At 46.5% G+C, this 17,228-nt stretch overlaps 4 long non-coding RNA genes across 4 annotated transcripts in view; 2 read left to right on the forward strand and 2 right to left on the reverse strand.

Annotated features, from left to right (window-relative positions):
* Positions 1-2,650: 2,650 nt before the first annotated feature.
* On the reverse strand, positions 2,651-6,261 carry LOC135397045 (uncharacterized). Its single transcript, XR_010423573.1, has 2 exons — positions 5,585-6,261; positions 2,651-3,148 (listed from the first exon to the last, which is right to left on the reverse strand). It is a non-coding gene; the product is annotated as an uncharacterized LOC135397045 (long non-coding RNA).
* A 2,485-nt stretch (positions 6,262-8,746) lies between these two features.
* The window catches only part of LOC135397058 (uncharacterized), a 113,329-nt gene continuing 104,847 nt past the window's right edge, over positions 8,747-17,228 (forward strand). Inside the window, exon 1 of the long non-coding RNA XR_010423576.1 lies at positions 8,747-8,808. This is a non-coding gene — a long non-coding RNA (uncharacterized LOC135397058). The remainder of the gene's footprint in view (positions 8,809-17,228) is intronic.
* Positions 10,997-14,714, reverse strand: LOC135397046 (uncharacterized). The gene is made up of 2 exons (XR_010423574.1): positions 14,400-14,714; positions 10,997-12,284 (listed from the first exon to the last, which is right to left on the reverse strand). It is a non-coding gene; the product is annotated as an uncharacterized LOC135397046 (long non-coding RNA).
* LOC135398164 (uncharacterized) lies at positions 16,085-16,858 on the forward strand. The gene is made up of 2 exons (XR_010424015.1): positions 16,085-16,349; positions 16,481-16,858. It is a non-coding gene; the product is annotated as an uncharacterized LOC135398164 (long non-coding RNA).

The raw sequence follows: 17,228 nt of genomic DNA on the forward strand, positions 1-17,228 counted from the left end.
TGTTAACCACAGGGCTTGAGTTCTTTGAGTTTCTTGTCTCTGTGAACGTGCCACTTCTGTTGCAGAAGCTTGAGTTGTTGTTGAGCGTCGGTAGTATGAAACTTTGGTCATGAGGAAGAATAGGGACCAATGTTATTATCCTTCTTCCTATAAAAAGTTCCACAGGTGACTTCGTACCTTCCTTGGGGGTGTTTCTGTAGTTAAGGAAAAGACACGTACAGGACAAGTACAAGGAAAAAATCGGTTCCGTCCTCAGCTGCCTTGGTGAGCTAGGGAGCTTGTACAGTTCGTTCAGCCTTACCATTTGATCTTGGATTATAGTGTGCCATTGAGTTTGTGCATTATATCCCCTTGACAGAAAATTCTTGAACTCCAACAAGTTGAACGGCGGACGATTGTCACTGATCTCATCGGGTAACCTGAACCTTGCACAAACTGCTTTTAGAAGATTGATCACTGCTGGTGCGGATGCTGATCTCATCGGTTGCAGTTCAACGAACTTGCTGAAGTACTCCACGACTAGCAAGTAGGATACACCTTGTAGATGAAAAAAGTCTGTTCCTATCGTGGTTTTCTAGGGGTTCCCTGTGGTTATTCCTTTGGGACTTTCAACACATCTCGTGCTTAGCAATGAGGGCTTCAGTGTCACGGTTCACGTGTGGCCAATACAGGGCGTGCCTGGCCTTGGATTTGTAGGCTGCGACGCCGCCATAAGTGGAAGCCCCGGAATGTGGCGCTTGCAGCGGCCACCAGCGTAACTAACCCGTGACCCAACTCTCTCATATGCGATTGCCATTTGTCCAGGTCTCCAGTATAGGGTAGGACGTGGTACATAACAAAAGCTACCTTCTGAGCAGAGATAAACGAGCAGTTGGTTTGGAAATGTTTCTACTTACTACTAATAGTAATTGCTGATAGGTGAGAAGAATTAAAATGACACTATTTTTCTGATGCCTACATTTTATTTTTAATGGCTATTCTAGCTTACGAAAGCGCAATGGGAAAGCTGCACGAAACAAGCAAGTGTTACATGCTACTCTAACAAAGCGTTAGCTTCTACCAGAGATGGTAAACTTCAGCCAATTGAGAGGAGGAAGAAACACAGGCTGAGCCTTGTTTGTGTCTCTCCTTGTCCTTGTCCAATTGGCTGATGTTTTCCTCAGGCTGTTCCTTTCACGTGGAGACCGGGAGGTACCTGGGAGGTACCCGCGTTCGAATGCCGGTGTCAGCTGTGTTGTCTGTACATGTCGGCACAGTTCCCCTAGAAGTCTGCCCAGCACGCACATTCCCCCAGAGCGTCAGTCGTGACGTTGCCCACCTATGTGAGGCCGACAACGGCAAGCCCTCTCACCAGAACCACCACCAGTGCCTGGCTGTGCCTTTCGTTGTCCTCATCCCATTCGCTGAAGTTTACCACGAGCGGATATGTACCAACTATCCCGCATGATTACCTTGGTTCTAACAGAGAAACTACAGTGGCCGTTCGGCCTATGTGAATACTGGAAAATCAGAATAACCATTCCGAGGAGTGAGAACAGCACGAAGAACACAACACTGCTGAACTAGACGCCAGTATAAACAGTTAAGCTGGCTATCAGGCCTTGTTTCTAGGAGGTGCTGATTGCGTCCTTTGCCCTGGTGACTGGCAGACGTCCGTTTGCGCTCTGGTGTCTCCATGTGTGCTTCGTTCTCGATGTCACAGTTCAAACTCTGCATAATCTTACCACATAGCCAGTATCTTTCCTCCGGTTCTTTTAGCGCGCACTAGATACCGTAAGAGTTTCGTTTATTTATGGCGCTCCTGATCCCATTGCCCATGTCCACAGGCGCTATAAGTCCTCAGGCTAGTGTGTCGTGAATAAAAAGCCCGGACTACAGTTGCAAAAGAAAGAAAGAGAGAAATGTACTGTGATAATGTGCATGATGTAATAAATAATATAATAGCAAGAAGCCAGACAGGACAGAACGCAATGATAGCCGTCCCTCTAGCTGGACTCTCTCCCAAAATACGCAACGACATTTAGTGCGTCTCTGCGCCTTAGAGGGCTTGTGGTTCACAAAAAGCATGCAAGTGCGCCAGACATTGAGCTGCTTCCCCTTTATTTGGGAGACGGATCACTGAGATCGCTACCCGCTCGATAGAGGGAGAGGGAACCGGGGGCTGTGCTAACGTCTTCTAGGTAACCCAACCACCAACGCTACCTAATTGGCCGACACCACCTATATAGAGAAGGCCTGCTTAATGCCTCCTCTCACTCTTTCGCACGAAAACACGTAAAGCCAGCCAATCGCCGCAGCCGGCCATGATGACAGCCAATCGCCAAAGACGATTTTAAAACAGAGGCCTTCTGTGGCTACCAGTGGCCGCCCATGCGGCTGATGGCGGATCGTTTCCATAACTACGACCGCAGAAAGCACGGTTGTGATTGGCTGACACTTAATTGTTACGTCACGTCGCTCAAGCAATCATGCTTTGTATCTAGGTGGTGCTGGCTGAGCAGACAGCTGGCCGACTTGCATAGCATATAGACAGTGACCATGACAAAGAGTAAGATGGTGGTGATGATGATGAAAAAAAAAAAAAAAAAGGAACATAAGCCGCGGCAAAGTCGTGCTGGTTACTACTTCCCAAATCTATCTCTACAGAGAGTTGGAACAAAATAAATTCAATTTTATTCTGACCACCTCCTTCGTGTACTTGACGGCGTTTTTGTATTGTGGCTAATTACACAGAGTCGACCAGAGAATAGAAAGATAGGCTCAGAATATTCCGACGTTATGTGTGAAAGGTTTTTTTTGGCTTAGTTCAGTTTTTGTTTAGCCCAAGGATGTAAGCCAGGTCCTCGACGTCTCTTTGGCGGAATGAAACACCTCTTCGTGGGCCTTCGTGGCTTCTTTGTTCTCCAACGCGGTTGACGTGGTACTTTCCTGATCACCTTGTATTCTTCGTCGTGAACCGTAGGGTCTGACGTCCATGATATATCATCTTCAACCGGCAATGGGTAGATGGGCGCTGGCTCCAACGGTTTGCGGTTCAGATGATGTTGAAGAGATAAAGGATGAGGTACAGGTGCCCTTTCTTGATCCCGGACGTCATTTCTGCTTGTTGCTTCTGTCAATGATTCCTGTTGCTTGGCGACCGCACCTCCTGTAAATAGAGGAAGTGTGAAACTGTATTAGTGGCATATTGAAGGGCGGGATATATAAAAAAAGGTTATGCAGAGATGCTAGTTGCAGGAGATAGGGCCTGCTACTCTGCGTGCACGAGTTATTACCTGCTAGCAAGTGTAGCCAGATGCCACCAGACAAAGGTGGGGAAATTACTTTTATTTTGTAATGCATTACCATTACTCATTACTTGTATAAAAAACTAATGCATTACTCATTACTTTTTGAATGTTAGTAATGCATTAGTAATGCCATTACTTTAACGAAGTAATGTCATTACTTTGGCATTACATTTACGTTTTAGGGCATAAGCCTCAAAGATGCTATGCATAAGTTTTTTCCTTGCTTTTTTTGCTATAGGCAATAGCCGCCCGAGTATCCCCAAATCCGTGCCACTAAATCCCCGCAGAAGCGAGTCCGATAGGCAAAAACTATAGATAAGATTTATTGCAGATGATGCATTTTCTAGCATTATGGAGCCGGCGGATGAAGCCCAGCCTACAGTTCTGTCCTGGCAGGAAAACAACATCTGACAGCACAACAAAAACTAACACGGTACCATACCAAAACAGCGAATCACCACAGCAATTGTTACGTGTTACCCTCATAGAGGCTATGTTTCACTTTCATTGATTATCCTTTACTCCAAATGCGCACAGGAGAAAATCGGTGATATCATCATGTAGACATTTGTGACACACATCGCCGACTGTTGAACTCTTGCAGAATTCCCCAGGCTGCGCCTTTCTCTTTCCTTGTTGTCCTGTGCTCATTGTTAAAGGCGGGTTGAAAAAAACCTGGATGTTCCCAATCTTCACGTGGCGCAATGAACATTCGACAAAAGTAATGAGTAATGCCACCCTGCATTACTCAGTCGAAATGTAATTCATTACCATTACTCATTACTTGCTGGCAAAATGTAATTCATTACCATTACTCATTACTTGCTGGCAAAATGTAATTCATTACCATTACTCATTACTTGCTGGCAAAATGTAATTCATTACCATTACTCATTACTCAAAAGTAATGCATTACCGGTAATGCATTACTTTGTAATGCATTACTCCCCACCTCTGCACCAGAATGAAAGCATGGGTGATAGCTAGAGCAGACATAATCAGCACCGTTGTCATCTCATTCATCAACATCATAGTTTCGGGGCGCGAGCATTGGAGGCCTCAGCATTCGCCATCCTTCTATCATAAAAAGTACCTTTTGCTACGTCCCCCCGATGCCATATTTAATCATCATTTCATACTTAAAGAAACTGTAAAGTAACAAAAACAAGAAGAGATGAAACATCTATTACGTAGGCAACAAGCTTTCGACTTTACAACTATACTTTACAACAACTTTATTTGAAGACGGTGTTCTGTTACGCTGTTCATGGAGTGTCTTTTTAGCAATCGAATTTTAAAGATTGCCGCCCCAAGCAAAGTTTCCTGACTGCAATGTGTGGGTGTAATGTGCATGTTAGTTGGGTGGTGGTGCCCGACAACACTGAAAAAAACCCCGGGATATCTATTGAGACCTCAACCAACTACATTAGCGAGTGAAACGACCTACGACAGACAATGGTCGGCGAATCGTGGAAGATGCATGGTTGGTGCATCGCGGAACGCTAACGTAGACCATTTTGTACCACATATACCACATTTCTAGAAATCGGCTGGGTGTGAGGTACTGCATGTAAGCAGCAATAGAAATACGACTTTCACTGCTTTCGTCGCAGTAGATAACGCGGCGAGAGGCCAACAGATGGCGCAACAGACGTAGTTGGTGACTACTCCCAGACGCATGATGTTCGCACAGGTTGCAAGTTACAACCGTTTAAACCATCATTTAAACCGAACTGATACGAGCTGTCGCCACGTTTTTCAAAACATGCTTAATAGTAATTAGTAATCTATCTAAAATAACTTACACAGTACTTCAATGTCATGTGATACCTGTCAACTCGGTGTGGCCATGACCTCCGCTAGCTTCGCTTGTCGGACGTCTGTTGGCGCCGCGACCACGGAAATATCAGTTTTTGAAATTCACCAACATAAAACATTTGAAGAACTCAGAGGCATCTGTGAACTCACGAACTGCAAGTCATCTCACAAAGCCAAGTTCTACCTGGTGGCACATAAAAATAGGGTGGTTCCATTTCACTTCACAGTTTCTCTAACAATACATAACTTGTGAACTCAGCGTTCAAATGTTGTACGATATGATTAAGGTACTTTTATGTGTATATAGTGGAATACTGCATCAACGCTACGCCTGACAGACAGTACACATGCGGAATGATTATCAATTTTCATCGAACGTAACTGGTATGAATTTCCTGGAATTTCCTCGGTACGTCGATAACTTATGGAACGACATCTCCGGTTAGCTTTCTTGTGCACACGAGTAAGCAACTTACCACAGACAGAAGCGAGTAGCATTATTGCACAGAAAACACGCATGGCTGTGCTTCTTGTGTCCACCGTCGGCAAGCACGTCTGACTGGAGGTCTACAACACTGCATTAGCATATGTCTGGCCTTTATAAAAGGGACTCTAGAGATAAGTTTCAGTCCAGGTTTTCCCAACAAGACACTTGGACAAAGAACAATTGGACCATGGACCCTCACTTGAGAGCGTTTACCAGCGAGATTGCGAAGACATTTGCTCGGGAATTTCACAGGTGATACCGCAGTATCCGCCGATGGGGTTTATCGTCTAGGAGGTGTATGACGTTCCGTGTCTGAAATATGATAGAATTGTGTTGCGTTTTCGTATGTGGGGCGGTATGTTAAGGGAACGCGATCGGTAAGCCTGTTGGAATGCGGTAACTGTCTCGTGCAGTGACATTGCAAGACAATGACACCTAAATCCTGCAATCGTCTGCCGGGAAGCGAGCCCACAACAGTGTGTCAGTTCGCTCAGCACTGACGACTGTTTGGGGCTCTCGTTGCAAACTGTTAAGGTAGGACGTTCGATGAGAAAGTCTCTAGCAAGCCAAGTTTCAAGAGTCGTCAACACTCATCGTATGATCAGATACGTTGTATCACACCTGGCTGACATCATCAAATGCGCGTGTTGTGAGTGAAGGACGGACAAACATGGTTATCTCCTGCACGTTTCACGATCTTTCGGGCGTGGTGCGTGGGGTGATGTTGGGGGAAGGTGCGGTCGGCCTGCGCTACTCGGGGGTAGCGGCGCGGTGTATCCAGGGGTAGAGAAGAGGGAAAGGTGAAAGAAGGATTGGGGGGGGGGGAGAGATGATGGGGATGATGGTGACACAGGAGAGGAAGGGGTGAGAAGTCCCTCTTGCTCTGGGATTTGGGTAGTCCACGAGATCTACTCCCCACAGAAAAGATGCCGGTGTCTCCCAGTAGCCTTCATTGGTATATGTTCCCTGTACCAGTGTAACCGCACGGGTGACTTGCGAAGTTAACCCATCGAAATGCTATCTTTTGCGCGTTTCGTGGCGCGCTTATATCGCGATATACGTGACATCTAGTGAGGGACACGGCTGGTTTCCTCAGTTTCAATGTCGAGACGCTAGGTGTCGCTTGCGTCCTAACGTTCATGCGTGAAGTCGTGGGAAATACTCAGTTTTACTGTTTTACTACGTGTTGAATATGTGCAGTAACTATATACTGACGGCCGTATCGTTTCACCTTCATTTGCTATGGTTTGCTTATTGTGGTTATGGGGCACGTAATCACATTGTCCATTGGCGGGGCGCGACGGGTCTGTATATGGCTATTACGTCGACTAAAACCTTGAACTATATTCTTAGCGCTGGTAAAGCAGAAAATATGCTTGTAATACACGAAATACGAATGACCCAATCGTAAGTAGCAAAAGAAGGTGAAACACACCGGCATATGGTGGCTGTTCCTCTGGGTTTACTTTGAAAAGAGACGGTGACCGTAACTTAGAATGTACTAGCGTATTGTATGTTAGCTTTTTCTTTGGCTTGGATTAATGTAGGTGTAATCCAAGGTGTATTCTGATTATCTGGCTTTTCCCAACAAGCTACTTGACGACAGATACTGACTTCAAAGTATGTATCGGGAATTCTGCGCAGACGTTGTCTCGACCCAAGCAGCACAATGTACTGAAAGTCGAGTGCAAAGGGGGTGGCCGGGTAGGCGTAAGGCCTTCAACAGACCTGTGAAACTAAAGAACGTTGATAAGACACATACTGTCCACCCCCATTGTACTCACTTTCAGCACATTGTGCTGCTTGGGCAGGATTGTACTGCTGATACGACAGGACGCGTCGACGGGCATTACGTTTGAGGCTTTTGTCGTAAAAGTACGACGTACGACACCTCATATGCGATAGAGTTGGGTTCGCCTTTCCTTGCAAGCAACAGCGAGGCCCACCTTTCTCCACGATATGCATGTCTCGCACAAGGCAGGGCTGCAGGCGCACCAGCCGATAGAAACAGCAACATTCCAGTCAGCACATAGAGCGAGGCGTCTGCCTTCCATGACACTGCGCACTCATGGGAAAGGGCTTAGTGCCGCAAGGCAAGCTGAGAGCAGTGTCTCCCTTCACACCAGTTTCACCGAAGCGTTCATGCTCCAGAGTTGTGCTTTTCGCGACCGTGCGGCTAGCATTCCCCAGACTTCCTGAATACACGTGCAAAGCTGCCGTTCAAACGACCCCAGGTGGTCGAAATTATTCGCAGTCCTACTCTGCGGCACGTCGCCACACAAATAGGATGACTCATCTTATGCGCAAATCTACTCAAAATTATTATGATTATATACGCGTGCGCACAAAGAATAATTAGCGGCAGTGGACAGACCCCCGCATCGCGGGTATGTCCTCTCAAAGACTTCAGCGGAACACTCAAACATGTTAATATAGAGATTCGTCACCGTACTGCGCACACGCTGTACCTAAAGTCATGGATAATGTAAAAACCCCGAGACTAGGGAACACGAAGGGACAGACACAATTAACACGAAGTCTCATCTTCATCTTCACCAGCTCGCTTGCTTCCTAGCCATTTTTTCATTGCCTAAAGTCATGTTCTGCTCATGCGAAGTAGGCACCCATTATTATTATTATTATTATTATTATTATTATTATGTCATTGCGTAGCGGCACTAATTTGGTTTTACTCCTCAGGTTGCCGCAGCGTTCCCCTGGCTCATCAGGGCTTAACACGAAGTCTCATCTTCATCTTCACCAGCTCGCTTGCTTCCTAGCCATTTTTTCATTGCCTAAAGTCATGTTCTGCTCATGCGAAGTAGGCACCCATTATTATTATTATTATTATTATTATTATTATGTCATTGCGTAGCGGCACTAATTTGGTTTTACTCCTCAGGTTGCCGCAGCGTTCCCCTGGTTCATCAGGGCTTAACACGAAGTCTCATCTTCATCTTCACCAGCTCGCTTGCTTCCTAGCCATTTTTTCATTGCCTAAAGTCATGTTCTGCTCATGCGAAGTAGGCACCCATTATTATTATTATTATTATTATTATGTCATTGCGTAGCGGCACTAATTTGGTTTTACTCCTCAGGTTGCCGCAGCGTTCCCCTGGCTCATCAGGGCTCTCCACAGACGTTTCGTTGACTTCTATAGGACCTTTCGTGGTTGTGTTGGTGAAGGTAGACTTCAGGAAAGTGCTTCAAGAGGTAAGCAGGCGAGCTGGTGATGAATGTTGGGGGTTAAACTTTGATACAGTGGCGGATCCAGGTAGGGGGCGGGGCAGTTGGACGATCGCCCCCCCCCCCCCACACAAAACGTTGGGTTAAGCATTTGGTTCCCCATTTCCCCTCCTCAGTTTTTGTCTTACCGCAGGTTCAACAAACGCCTTACATTTCTACAGTCACAAACAGAAAACCGACAGACCGATGAACCATATGCAGTGTTGTACCCGTTACCGAAATATGGTATCGCGATACCGATACTCGTTACTTGAGTAAAAAGTATCGAAATACCGATAACGATACTTCTTTTTTAAAGTAACGAATACCGCTACCGTTACTAAAAAAAAGTAACGCGATACTTTGCCCGATACTTTTGTTTGAAACACGAAGATGATGCAACATAGAAATACTGTATCGCTTACGTAAACAGTTTTGCAGTAAAAAGACAGCAGCCTTTTATCAATAGCTCGTTCTGGAACTCGACTTCTGCCATCCTTTCAGGCCGTGGTCTCTCCGGCAGTTGGCAGAGACCAGTATGGCAATTACGTTAGTGTCAGGCCCACACACCCTGGAGTCCGATTACCAAGGAATCCTATCCGAAGTTAACAATACCACAGTATATGTGAGCGTGACTCAGTGCGACACGGCAGCTAAGCAGTGGAATCTAGAGCGTACTGGCAATGACTTGACCTCTGTTCGTTGACCTCAACTCTTTTGTTGTGGTTATTTTCTCCAGTTTCTAAGAAAAGCAGTGAACATGTGTTTGGTATAGTAATTCTATAATTCCGGTTACGGAGCACTTGGACATGTCCACAGGCTTCTTGTCGAGGGCTATGCGAACCATTGACAATGAACAAGAGTGAGAAATGTCGTCGGTGAAGAAAGGGTGGGGCACTAAAAAGTATCGGTATCGGTAACGATACGGAGATCGCGTTACCATAAATTTGTAACGGAAATACTCTTCCGATACCAATTTTAAAAAGTATCGCGATACGCACTCCGATACCGAAAAAGTATCGATTACAGTAACGGCGTTACTTGTAACGGCGATATGTACAACACTGACCATATGTGCATCGCGCCGGTTCATAAGAACCTCCTTGGTGTGGAAAGCATAGACGCCGTCGAAATTTGAAGGAAGGCGTCACATGTTCCGACTCGTGCTTGTTCAAAGTGTCCGCTTATGTCGCAATGAGGGCGGAAACGCGTACTGAGGAAGTTTTTTTCCAACTGATATCGGCTCTTTTCCCGCTGCTCACGAGATGAGCGTGGCGTGTTGAAATGCATCCATCGTTTCTTGCGTTGTTCTTTTGTAGATGTGGGTACAGCTTGGGACAAAAGTTTACAGAACACGAGGGTGTCGCATTTCTCGATTGGGGTGACACCCTAGCCGTAAATAGGACCGGGCACACATACTATAGGAGGTGGATACAATAGAATGTATTGCCATGCTGGGGACCGTTTCTTATTGGAACTCTTCGTAATAGCTAGCACGGGGCCGCTTCAATGAAGAAATACGCCAGTGCCGTATTCCGTGAACTTTTGTCCCGAGCCGTACAGCTAGATGAGAACGCACAGTATCTGGATAGTAGGGTTTTGTTCCTGTTTGCGGTGTGTCTGATACGAATTACAGTGCTAGGAATGAAATATGAAAATATGCGACATGAAGGTTCTGGCTCCTGCTGGACGAAGAGGGGTGGGGGGGAAAGGGGGAAAAAACGAGGGAAAGGTCAGTCAAACGGGACGTCGGCTTGCTATTCCGCAAGGAAAGATGAATGAAAGAAGAATAAGATAAATAAAAAAGAAACAAAAAGGAAATAAAGGATAAACCAACAAACGGTGAAAGAAGGATGGGATATATTAAAGACAAAGATGACAAAAAAGAAAGATGACTAACAAACGGTGAAAGAACGATGAGATGGATTACAGAAGATGACTTTAAAAAAAAATCATGAGGTTAATGCGTTGAGGGCGAGAGTGGGGCGCTGAAAGATGAGATTGCACGACTGGGGTTCACGACGAGTTTCGTATGATCAAACCACGTAGCCCAATTAAACTCCAGTACCCGCGATGACAGCTCTGCACAGGCAGATGTTGTTATCCTTATTCGCATTCGACTTGCACACTGTGACACTTGTTTCTGTGAATTGTAATAAACGAATAATAATAGTAGTAGAAATAATAATAATAAATCTTTATTCAGGTTTACACGACACAAAACAAGCATATCGACCCGTCTAGGCCAGGCTAGCGGGCTGGGCCATGCAGACAGCATGGCAAGATGTACAATTGGTATACCACTTATAATAATTTCAAATTCCTTTCATTTCCGACGTATCACATCAAATAATATTTAAAGAAAACCCAGCATCTACAGTCCTTTAGATTGCATTTATTCCCCGGTTTACTTCCCTAACCCTGAAATTCAGTCCCCAGCAGTGCAAATGGTCTCTAATCACCGCATAAGCTGGCAAACTGGCACGCATTCAGTCCAGAAGAGGACGAAAATTGATCCTTTGTTTAGAGTGTAGAAGGCGCACTGTCGGTGATGGTGATTCTTTCATAACGTAAAAGCGCTAAAAACAGGACAAACACAAGACACACACAACAGCTAGCGCTCAATTTCAACAACTTTACTCACATGCCACAAAAGACTGTCATCAACAAGCCCAAAAGGGTTGTTTTAATTATGGTGATTTTGTTTTCTTCTTTCTTGTGTCCTTGATTTCCGAACTCGCCAAACTCAAGGAGGTGCTGTCGTAGTCGCAATTACACCAGCTAGCCTGCGGGCTGTTGCTGTGTTGTACATTTGCGAGGGCTGACAAAAGAAAAGTTATATAAAACACGGGCTACCGCGAATTGAATCAAATTTTGCCCCTCCTTACGAGACCAAGAAATGCAGTCTTGGAAAACAACATAGGTTATCGAGCACGTCAGCCTTATCCTGAACTTTGGTAGCTCTCCGTCAGATATATTAAAAAAAAATATTGTATTGATCTGATGGTATATACAACGACAAATCAGACGTGCTAACAAATATCACTTTGTATTTTTGATCAGAAGAGCAATGACTTTTGGCTCAATGGTACTACAAACCGGTTGTAAACAACGCAAAATGTACAGAGTGTCTCAGAGTGTCTGTGCAATGACAGTTCAATCATAGTCCGAGGGCATGGGCTTCGGCCTGAATGGTCTTTTCTCAAAGGGCTCTGATGGCCTGCTCGGCTTGGCTGGCTGTGTGTCCTCAGGTGGGGGAATCCACAAAAGTGAGCGACGAACGACGTTAGATCCCCTCGTCGGAATGTCCCAGGAGAATGAGCCAGGAGAAGAAACGAGCTGTGGCTTGACGACGGGTCGCCCGACTCGTGGTACCAAAAGTGCCCTGAACAGCCTTGGATGTCGTCTCGAGAAAAAGCCTTCGGCGTCGGTGCCGAAGATGTCTTCGGGGTCTTCAATCAGGGCTGCTTTGAGGGGCGGGAAAAAAGAAAGTATGAGTTACTGGGTAATACGATTTTCGAGCCCATTTTTCTCTCCTCTGCATCATCGTCATCATCATCAACATCATCACCAACATCATCACGAGAGGATTGAAGTTCAACGCTAACGACTCCAGGGGGCTTAATCGCTTCATCGTCGTTACGGTCGTTACAAGCTAACGAGTGGCGGGAAATTCAAAAAGGCGGGCGGAAAATTTAAAAAGGTGGGCACGTGACACATTGCGCGTGACGTGTACCACGGCCTTCAGGTATCGGCACGTGTTTTATCATGTGCCAACCTTTTTGAATTTTCCGCCACTCGTTAGCTTGTAGCGAACGACCGTAACGACGATGAAGCGATTAAAGCTCAGCTCCGCCGATTTTCGACTGCGACAGAATGGAGCCATGCTTGGGCTGTGCGTTCGTTTCCGCACAGGGAGCATACATGTGAAAAATTTTCACCCATTTGTTTGTAGTTTTTAAGAAAACAATTTTTTAAATTTTCCTGGCACGGCGGTCCTGTGGTCGGCAAACCCTGACCAATCCCGGCTTCGTCCTGGCTTAGCCGCGCTCGTGGCTTGGCTAACGCCAAATCGTCGATGCGATGGCGGAGATCTATGAGCGAAGGTGAATGTTTTGGGTGTGTTCCGTGATAATTGCTGTCGTTAATAGCCTCAAAGATAGTTTTGCCGGTCTTTTTAACAAGCCTTACAGGATGGCCTCGTCGTGCAACGACGGCCGTCGTGAGCGGACATTCTGTGCCCGCACTCTACTTCATGCTACCAACAAGACCTAACACCTAACGTGTGACGTACACTTACGCATTCTCAATAGCTTTGGCAGTGCACTATGCGCGGACTTGCTGCGCGTGCAGAAAGCACCACCAAAGCTATTGAGAACGAGAACGTGCTCGAAGACGAAGTATTCCTTATAAGAAACATGATAAAACGGTGCGGTGGTCCCCGATAGCTCGTGACAGCTGTTTCAGCACGATACAGCGGCCATGACGGAGTGTAAACACAAACTGGTTGCCAGGCAGAGCTGGCTAGGTGTGGCTATCCAATCCGCGCAGTTCCAAGTATGACGTCACAAGTGGAACCGCCGCCCGGTAGTTTTTCTCAAATTTCTCACGAAGGAGTATGAAAATTTGGAAAGCAATGTGCGTTTATGAATGAAGCTGGGACCACGGTTCTGAATATCACAACGTCTTCATACTTTCGGAACAGCAGCGGAGCTGCACTTTAAGCCCCCTGACCTGCTCCGCGCTATGATAATTCCGCGATGCGGAAGCGTTAATCTCTTCACGGCACTAGCATCAACACAAGTTTAAGGAAAACTTTTCCTACTCAACTGACGTGATGTGACGGGATGTTCATTAGAAAGACACGTCAGAGGTTCTAAAGTTTGTTTAAAGATCTTCACGAGAAGCAGTACAAAATGTGACTGCCGGTAACAAGATTAGCCGTTTGTCGACAATAAGACGGTCAAAAAAAAAAAAAAAAGCTGGAAACAAGCCGTATCCGGCACACATATTTTCTGTGTCACATAGACTACGATCTCACGGCAATCATTCCACATGACATCGGTCCGATAAGCCTCCACACGGCTATTCACCGGATTCGACTCGGCGCGCTATGTACTGCCCCCACCCAATTCCAGCTCGGTATCGTGACGTCAAGACTGTGCGACATCTGCAAAGTTCCCCAGGACACGTCACACGTACTTATACAGTGCCCAGAACAAGAAGACGCAAGGGAAGGACTGTCCCAGGCACTTCAAGCACTGGCCAAAAAGACCACTCTCTTACTGCAAATAATGGGAAGATGGCCCACAAAGGAACAAGACATAAAGGCACTCAAGGCGCAGTGTGTCTACCTGAAAGAAGGTGCTATATACAGCCGCTACTAGCAGCCACATATCATAAACCTGAAACCACCTAAATGAGTTGGAGCTTCTTCTTCTTCTTCAGCCAGGAGGGCAGGCGCCCTTAGGGCAGTCCTTCCCCCTTTTCTTCTTCTTTTTTTTTGCGTGGCATTATTCGGGAAAAATCACACTATGAAAAAAAAAATTCAGATGCTGACACGACATTCTCTCACTTACCGCAGGCGCCGGCGACGAGAACGCACAGGCACAACAAATACTTCATGCTTGGGGTGCTCGAACGGGTACTTCCTGTGCTGTGGCTGTAGTGAGAGTACAGGTATCTTTTACGCACTTCGCATCTTAACATCCGTTGGCCTTTGTTTCCTGTTTTTTTGTTTTTCTTTGTTTTTTTTTTTGTGCTCTTCCTGCAATAATGTGTCTAGACCATCCGCACGTGAGAGCGTGCGTCACTCCACTTCGAGTGGTCGCTTCCGCACACATTGAGTCGCAAACGTTGCTCTTAGGGACAGTTATCTTGTTGGCATTGTTCGGCACTTGGCGTCTGTAAGAGATGGGACAATGAAAGTACACTCGGGGGGGGGGGGGGGTCGAATAGGGAACACAAGGGGTGGCAGGGTGAGAAAACGTCGCACATGGACATCGATGACTCTATTTATTAATGGACATTTGAGACAGCCGAGGGACTGTTAGACATGGACAGACAGACAGACAGACAGACAGACACGAGTCAATGAAAGTTTTGACGAACAAGGGAGCCCTAAAGGTGACAGGCTCAGAAAACATCTCGCGCGGGGTATGGTGAAGCGTTTCATTGGATGGACATCTCCCTGCTTGTAAACAGGTGATGTCATCGTGTTCGACAGCGCCACCAATTTGGTAGAGTTGAACTACGCTCGAAGCTATGAGGCGAACAAGGTCGCTTCCGGAAGCCACGGTCTTGAAGGGATTACGATTGTACCTGAAAGGGACGCGACCTTCGGTCCTACTTTTCTTTCAGTAGGAGGCGGCGAACAAGTGCCCATTCGCGGAACCCAGCACTTTCCTTCCAATTTGTTTCGGTTTCAGTCTGTCTACCAACGTCATGATGACGTTTCTCGGGTAGAAGTCTATTGTTGCGGTGAAACACCTCATCTCATCGTCATTCATGTACTAGTCGCTGTAGTTGTGTCGTATGTGTACCTCATTCCCTTGCTGTAGGCGCCCTCAGACCTGCATAGGTCGTACTAAGAATATCACTTATGAAATGGCAATGGACGGTGACCATACAAAATACTTTGGGGTCACTTCCATGCTACTTTAAGGCGCGTTTTGTGTCAGCGGACGGCGGCAAACGCAAAGTGTCTTTCCGCCGCATCTGACACGAAATGGCTCTAATTGGGGTCGCTAGCAAGTTCAGCAATAAAAACGGAATGCAGCAGGTGAATGGGTTTGCCTTGTAGCCTTATTATCAATGAGTGGGGTGCTTCGTTTCGCGGGGCTGCCCACGGAGAAAGCAACCTTGACTGACTCGTTCGCCAGTACGCCATCGCACTTTCAGTACGCTGTGCTGCCTGGGAATGTCGGGCATTGCATGTCGGCCGATGCCAGTATGTAAGCGGGCATGAGCTACTCAGCAAGACAGTCGAACTTTGGGACAATCAATCGGGACACAAATGAATCATCCTTTGTTCCATCGAAAATAGGCCGCCTACGTATCTGTAACAATATTGAACACCTAGAAATGCAATCCCATGTAGACCTCCCAGATAACAACATCAACTTCCCCTGTTGTGCCTGACACCGGAGACAAAACAGAACAAAGAAAAGTGACCCCATTCGTTGAGGTGTCAATGTTTCATTCTAGAATTTCGGTCACGAACTACATTTATATCTTCCCTTTCAATGGTGTCAAGTATGAAACAATGGCAGTCCGATAATAGCACACTAGAATGACACGATTCCTTGTTTTCTAGCAAGCGCGTCCTGTGTCCGTCTGGATAAACACCCTGCAAGTGCAACATCACAAACAAACACCGGTGTTGTCTAACGGGGTCGGGAGACGTATAAATACACCTGCGTCCCACAATAACAATAAAGGCGTAAACCACAGTGCACGAAGAGGCATTCTGAAGTCTTCAATCATGAAGGTCCAGCTGTGTTTATTCGTAGTCATTGCCTGCGCTCATGGTGAGTTCTTATGGGCAGGTCTTCGCACGCTGCTCCGTTTTCACTAGACGAGACGCGTTTCTCAGTTTTCTGTTTTCAACACATCCTTCTGAATCGTTCACTATATCCATCCTATCCACCCCTGTGTCTAGCCTTGACCAATGGCCGTGACGAAAAGGGCGCAAGGATACCAAGGTCCATATTCAATCCCCGCTTCTTCCCCACTGAACGTCCCACTTCCAGACTTCATACGAGTCCTAACGAGGAAGGAAGGTCCTATGTCCGTGTTCAGCGACAGCTTCCGTATATTCCTTTGTACCATCCCTGGAATCCAGCGCCAGAAGGACCCCTAAGGCCTGACTTTCCCGTTTACCACAAGATATCGTTCGGGCCCCAGGCTCCGCCGTGGGATAAGCCCGTAACCGAGTGAAGTCCTTGTGTATAGGCATAAGTTTTTAACTGTCCATATGTTATATTTCATGCAATACAAGTGTATCGTTTGTAAATGATTACAAGATCTGCTTTGGCCATTTGGCCGTCATCATGTATTTCTCTCTCTCTCTTGGCCATTTCACACATGCTTTGTGCACCGAATTCTTTTGTCGTCAGCGCTTAGCGATACAAGTTTACGCGAGGCCATGATAAGCTATGGAGTCAGAAACAAGGATTAATAGCTTACGAGTGTTGACTGTTGGGTTATTTGGGACAGGACTTCGAAAAGGCGTGGCGCGTGACATACAGTCAAGAGACTGTGTGTGTGTGTGTGTGTGCGAGTGTGTGTGTGTGTGTGTGGAGGGGGGGGTGACGAAGGGGAAAGGTGCGGTCAGCCTTCTCTGAAGTGGCGCCTCGGTGCACCCAGGGGAGGATGAAAGAGGAAGGGGAGAGATGATGGTGGCATAG

This window comes from Ornithodoros turicata, chromosome 6 (genome assembly GCF_037126465.1).
Source record: "Ornithodoros turicata isolate Travis chromosome 6, ASM3712646v1, whole genome shotgun sequence".
NCBI classification, from domain to species: domain Eukaryota; kingdom Metazoa; phylum Arthropoda; class Arachnida; order Ixodida; family Argasidae; genus Ornithodoros; species Ornithodoros turicata.